Below are 6,703 nucleotides of genomic sequence, written 5' to 3' on the forward strand. Positions count from 1 at the left end.
CACCAGAGAAGCTGGAGAGTGAAGTGGCAGAGAAAGTGAGCTATTCTCCCATGTCCCCCCCAGCTGCCCTTGCCTTGCCAGGGCAGGGCTGAGGCACATCCACTGAGTGAGGAAGAGGAGGAAACCTGTTTCACACTTCAGGGGTTTGCGCAGCTCTGGACTGGAATATCCAAAGAGACCCTTCCCAGTGTTGATATTCAGCCCTGCATCCACCTGTGCCCAAACGCATGGTCTGTTTTGGGGGGCTCTGAAAGTACTGGAGGTAAGGTAAGGCCATGTCCTGACACCATTGACCAACTAAATGGTTCAATACACATCTGTAGGGGGAACAGAAGGTCACCTCTTTGCTCTCCTTCTTTGCCCATGCATTTCCCCAGGATTTCAAAGAGTTATGGAATTTTCATTGCAACCCCCTGACCAACTCCACCCTGTGCTTATCACGACACACGCACTACCACGATAACTAGTAATGATTTAATTTCCCCCTTCTTGGAACAAAAATAGAAAGGATAATCATTCAGCACCCCAGACACACAGCTTCCACCTGAAAAACGCAGGTGAACACAGCTAAATGGAAAGGCAAGTACAACATGAGGCCGTTTTTTGTACCTGGAGAACTAGACCAGCAGTATTTTGCATGCAAGATTACAGGTCCGTGTGTAGTTGCATTTTCACATTCCATTACTGCAATTGCACACAGCCAGTTACGTGCCTTAGCAGCAGCTTACAAAAGCAATTGCTGCTAAACATACAAAATCCAGCCCCCAGATGCACACGCGCAAGACTGGAAAACTGGTCCTTATTTTCTGCCACAGAAAAGACGTGTGTATTTGCTGGCTGCGCCTGCTCCCTGTGCAAACACCACACCAGCATTATTCCCTTGGACTCACATTTATATGTTGATCCGCATACTCACTCGAGCTTTGCAATAACCTAAAATGTATGCAGCATTTTGCAATTAGAAGCATCCCAAAAATGCAAAAAAGGCCCCAGTTTTTTTGCATAAAAAAATTCTTCTCCCAGCAAGCAACTGTAACCACCTCTCCAGCCAGAATGTGCTGCCTGTTTAAAGCTCCCAGAGAAACACAGCACTTACCCTTTAAGACAGTAAGAGATGAATACTTTTTTTCATTTAAACTATAGGGAGTTCTACCTAGATAGACTGCAATTTCCTGAGCTCAAATCTGGCAAAGTGCCCAGGGCTAAGACCACTCCCCCTTCTTCTTTTGGCAAAAATTTACCATGGCGTCTTTAGTAGTCAGAAGTAGTTTTTAGGCTCTTGTTTTCACAAAAGATGCTGAGGAAAAATCCAGTTGTAAGCAAGACCTGGTACTGCAGAACTTCTTCTAAGAACTAGACTAATGGGCGACATCTGAAGCTTTCTATCCCCAAATACCCTACCAAGGGATGGTTCAGTTCTGAGTCACAGGGAAGTGGACTGAATCACAAACAGCCATTCCTGCAAACTGGTCTCACACTCCCCCTCCTCCCCCCTCCCAAGTTTACAATCCAAGAAGTGACCAGGTTGAGGTTAGCTTGGGAAAGCTGATGAGATCAGAGTCTGGGGAGACACAGCCCCAGACAGCCTCGAGTTTTTGTTCACCGGCTCCTTGTTTTGCGTGGAGACGCGGACGGCAGTTGTTACACCAGGTTTACCATATGTTTATAATATTGTTGTTATGGGAATACATGTACAGCCCATGTCACTGGCAAGTTCCACTGTTTTCTGCTGGAAGGACAAAACACAATCCACTGTCCAACAGAGCACCGAGTGTGCGCATACTTCCAGCAAAATTTATCGTGGCATGAGTCACGCTCAGCGCAAAACCACACGCTTTGTTCGTGGGATGGTGTGCGAGCCCGCCGGAGTGTCTGCACAGGAGCACAGACGTACCCAACCCATCCCGTGTGCTGCTCCTTTCCAGGGAGCTGGGCAGGCGTAACCCCCACCAAAGATTTCAGCAGGAAGATCAAGCTGAGCCTTAAAGCAATTTGCCTCGGGCCGTCAAATCAGTGTCAGGATCTCAGGTTCTGTGAGACCTCCGTGTCCGAGATGGCCATTTCTCAAATGGGACCAGCGAAGGATAAAGCACATTAACTCAGGTGCATAACTCTGTATCACACACAAAAATATTTGCTTCCCCATGTGTCCCAAAATGGTGTTTAGGGCAGTCAGTTTGCTTACAGGACACAGGAATAACGTGTTTGTGTGTGTGAGACTGTTGTCAGAACTACGGTGCCCAAGCTGCCTGCACCCTCAGGTGCAGGGCAGGGAGCACTGGTGGTGCTCACACCTCCAGAGGGTAGGGGCAATGCCAGTGGCTCGAGTGGCTCTGCCACGCAGAAGCATTATTCAGTACTGAGGAGAAATCCTCTTTCCTGACAACCCCCTAGGATATTCAGGCTGAAGGAGTGAAATACGTTTTGTTTACTGCCGGCCCCACCAACTCCCGTGCTGCCACTGAAGACCTCAGAGGCGAGAGCAGCTGACTGGAGCAACGCACCACCAGCTCAAAGGAAAACCAATTTACCCACTTAGCCTCCTTCTAGACATCAGCAAACAGCGCAAGAAATGGCCAACTCCCCTCCCCTCCTCCACCCCCCCCCCCGGCCCTGACACGTTGCCATTTTCTGTCCCCGTCTCCATGCAGCCAGTCACATCCCATGCCGTAGTTGAGAAGTGGCACGCAGGGTTTAATTGTGCGCACGTTCTCCGGGGAAGGGCGGCATGGGACGGCCACAAAGGAGCGGAGGCAGGAGGCCAAGGCTGGTTATTGGCCTCGAGTCATACTTGCTGAGCGGCGCGTTGAAGGATTTTAAAGCGTGTAGCTGATCAGATCAGCAGCTTGTCCTAGAAGGAGGAAAGTGACATAAAATATGCACAAGCCTTCCTTCTGTCCTGACAGCAGGTTGAGTTTTCAGATGATGTGGAAACAGCAGCCTGCTCTCCTCCCCCCAACATGGTCTCCTCTCATGCCTTTGCTGCAGCACTGCCGTCTTGTTCCCGACTCCAGAGACTCTGCTCCCTCCCCAGCCTTCATGCTGAGGCTCAGGCTCTGGCCAAGGGGCTCCACGCCACTGTTTTTATGCCCACTCAGCCCTTGGGCTTTCTTCTCAGCATGCCAAGCAGGGGCTCATTAGTGTTCCCTGTTGTTAAGCTTTTGTGGCTCAAGCCCATCCAGCGCCAAGCTGGAACAGAAAGGCCATCGAATCCCCAACCACGGGAGTGCAAAACTTCCCTGTGCTGCCAGCCCAGCTGGAATTCAAACAGGTGATCCTGGAGAGGAAAGGTGGAGCATGCACGTGTGTGATCTGCGTGTGTGGGAGCAGCGTGTGAGCTCTGTCTGCAACGAGCTGGTGCTGCTTCAGCTCCTTCTCAAAGAGAGCAACTGGGAGCACGTCTGACCCGAGATCCATCCTCTGCACGTGTGTAGCATTTTTGTGGTGTCACTTGTGCACGCGACACCTGTGGTATGTGCCTGCTCCATCATGGGAACACTGCCGTGGACGGGAAAACTAAAACATGGCGCGCACACACACTGGTTTCCAGTTGTAGCAACCTCACGTTGCAACTCGCGCCATCGCAAAGTTGGCTGTCAAACACCACCGCCACCGGGCTGATGGAACAAGCTCTTCTGTAAACTGAGGAAAACACCAGGATTGGGTCGTGTCTGTGCAGGAACCACGTTTACAACATGTGCACGTTCCCCCTCGGGAGGAAGGATGTGCTACACAGGCAGGTGTGTTTGCTCAAACTTGCTGTTTCCACACGTGTGGAGGTGCTGGGCGCGTGGAAGTATCCATGATGAAGGGTTTTTTCATCCCCACACTTATGTTCACAATTTCACATATTTTCTCCTTGCTATTGTCAGATTCCAGCAAAATTAACAGAAACTTACAAAGACAATTTAACAGAAGGCCCCTTTACCAGAGAAACCACCTATGGAAAAGTCAAACCACATGTTCTCTCCCCATCCCTCAGCTGCAATCCTTGCCCAAGTCGCGTACACCCCTGGAGCTGGCTACAAAAATCTCCTCCCCCTACCAAATGCCCCAAACACTGTCAGGTCAGAAAACTCAACCTCTGCCTTCTTCCATGCAGAAAAGTCCTGCTACATCACACTCAGCTGAGCTACCACACTCAGCCTTGCTCGTGTCCTGATTCAGTTCAAAATTCCCCCTCTTTTCAAAGCCCTCCAAGGAGACGGTCCAAGGTCTTCCTTGGACATCCTTCCTCCCCACTCCCTCATCTGTCTACATCCCCTTTCCGCAGGTTTTCCACCCAGCATCAGAACCTTAGCTACTGGAGCCGCCTCCTTCTCCTCCCCAGGTCCAGCTGCCTGGAACAGGCATTTTTCGTCCCTACCTCACTGCCTGACAAGTCTCCTTTCAAACATGATCTGATACTTCTCCCCCTCCTGTGACTATAAACCTCAGAGTCTCTCTCCCTGCTTCTCGCATACCTCCATCACTGGACTCTCTGACTGTAAAGCATGCAGGATAAAGGTATCATGGAAAATGTTACAGCAAATCATAGGGGTTTGCTTTGATTCTTTTTCTGCTTATTTATTTATTTTTTGAAGGGAGGTAACAAGTCGGAGAGAAGCTGGCTGAGATTTCTGCTGTACATTTTTTTGCAGCAGCAAGATCCTCCATCTTCCTTGCTGGATTGAATAGGGTCTCAGGACAATTTAGACTCCCTCCCCCATCTCCCATTCCTGCTCATATTCTTCAACACATGATGCTCTCCTCCCAGCCTTGACTGGGAAAGCACATATCCTCACTCTCTCCCCCTCTTTCGGCTCTTGCCTCGCATAGGTTGTGTCAGGACATTAGGATGACGAACATTTGTGCAGCTCAGATTCTTGTAGGTTATTCTTTTTTTAAAAAACAACAAGAATCAATGAAACCTGAATGATGGCACACGACAAACTTAAAAGACCTCGTGAGGATACACCTAGCGTTTCAGGAGGCTTTCTGTGCCTCAAGCCTAAAGGAAAAAAATATCCCCCAAATTTTAACCAAACCCAATGCCGATGCTGTGACGAGCCCGGGAATGAGGATCAGCGCTTCTCTCCCCTCTGCCTTTTATTTTTATTTATTTTTTTTGCTCTTGCACGTTATCACCTCACCAACACTAGGTTAACAGCTACAAAACCTCCGGCAAGCGAGCGAGCAAGCAGCCTTCACACTGCTGCTCTCACGCCGAGCTCGGTATTTACTTGCTGATAAACGGCAACTGTAAATACATCTCATCTAATCTCCCGACATCCAGGAGGGGGAAAAAAAAAAAACCCATCTCCCATCCCCGCGGCGCTCCGGAGGGAGCGGGATGGAGGGATCACAAAAGACCTCGGCTTCCCACCCTCCCCGCGGGGCTTCACCCCGGCGCGGGGCAGCGGCTCCTTCCCCCCCCCCAGCCAAAAACCCGCCACCCCGCAAAACCCGCCGGGACAGAAGCCAACAGGTGGAAGAAAGCGCTTTTTTTTTGTCCCTTCCGCGCTCGGTCCCGGGATCCCACCGCGGTTACTCCCGGGGGGAAACTGAGGCGAGGGAGAAGGGGGGTGGGTGGGAGAGAGAAACTGAGGCACGGCCGCCGCGAAACTTTGCGCGCCCCCGCTCCGGGGGGACGCCGGGCAGCACCCACCGCCCGCCCCCGCCCCGCACACGCCGAGAGCCCCGCCGGGGGGAGCGGCCACGTCCTCCCGTCCCCTCGCCCCGCCGTCCCCCCCGCCCCGCGGGCCGGCGCTTTACCTGCCTCAGGCGGCGAGGTTGCGGGGCGGCATGGCGGGGGCGGCGGGGAGCGGGCGCTGCGCCGGGCGGGCGCTACGGCAGCACCGGGGCAACTCACGGGAGCGCCGTGCCGGGCCTTTTGTCTGCGCGGGGCGGCGGGGCGGCGGGGCCGCCTCCCCCCGCGGGCGCCGCGGCGCTTGGTACGGCCCAGGCATTCATGCCAAGCGGCTTTCACACATGGAGGCTTGTCTCCAGCGGCTGCTGACAAGCCACAAACAAGGCGGCCCCCTCCCTCCTCCTCCTCCTCCCGCCTCCCGCCTCCCTCCTCCTCCTCCGCCGGCCTCCTCCATGCGAACTCCCAACTCCGGTGACAGGCGCGGGGCAGGGAGAAGGGCTCCCGCCGCCGCCTCCCCGGCAGCGTGGAAAGCGCCCCGCTTTCCCCCTCGCCGGGAGGGATCGGGGCATTCCAGCCTTGCCTCTGGCAGGGAGGCGAGCGCCGAGCCCGCCTGGCGAAGAGCACGGGTCCCGCCGCGTCCCACCCTCGCCATGGCTTCCCCGGCGCGCCGGCTCCCCCGGGAGCCAGCCGGGAATTCGCCCCACTTCCCCCGCTCCAAGGGCGTGCAGATAGCCGCATGGTGGGCACCCAGCGCCAAGGGCCTCGGGGTCAGCTTCACCCTGCGGCCGTGAGCCCACTTCGCAGCAACACGGTGGCGGGAGGCAGGGGAGAAGGGCGAGGGAAGAATCACAAAAAAAAAACAACCCCAAGCCCTCGTGGCCTCCCAAAAATTTTTGCAGCACACCCCCCCCCATTGCTGTAAACATCTGGAGAGCCCAGTTCTCCAGTGGGAAAGTGTAGCTGTTCCCAAGGTATGAAAGGCTCTTACAACCCAAGACACCCAGAAAGGGTCTTGCCCAACAGCAGGGCCATGTTGGGCCCAGGCTTGCAGAGATTTGAGCTTTAGTTTTTTTC

General features: G+C 53.9%; 1 protein-coding gene across 2 annotated transcripts in view; it reads right to left on the reverse strand.

Annotated features, from left to right (window-relative positions):
- Positions 1–6,010, reverse strand: part of BCL9 (BCL9 transcription coactivator) — a 59,708-nt gene extending 53,698 nt beyond the window's left edge. For both annotated transcript variants that reach the window (XM_051778635.1, XM_051778633.1), the window contains exon 1: positions 5,755–6,010. The gene's annotated coding sequence lies outside the window, so the exon portion shown is untranslated. The remainder of the gene's footprint in view (positions 1–5,754) is intronic.
- Positions 6,011–6,703: the final 693 nt, after the last annotated feature.

This window comes from Manacus candei, unplaced genomic scaffold (assembly GCF_025592945.1).
Source record: "Manacus candei isolate 608988 ecotype Guabito, Panama unplaced genomic scaffold, ASM2559294v1 h1tg000014l, whole genome shotgun sequence".
Classification (NCBI taxonomy): domain Eukaryota; kingdom Metazoa; phylum Chordata; class Aves; order Passeriformes; family Pipridae; genus Manacus; species Manacus candei.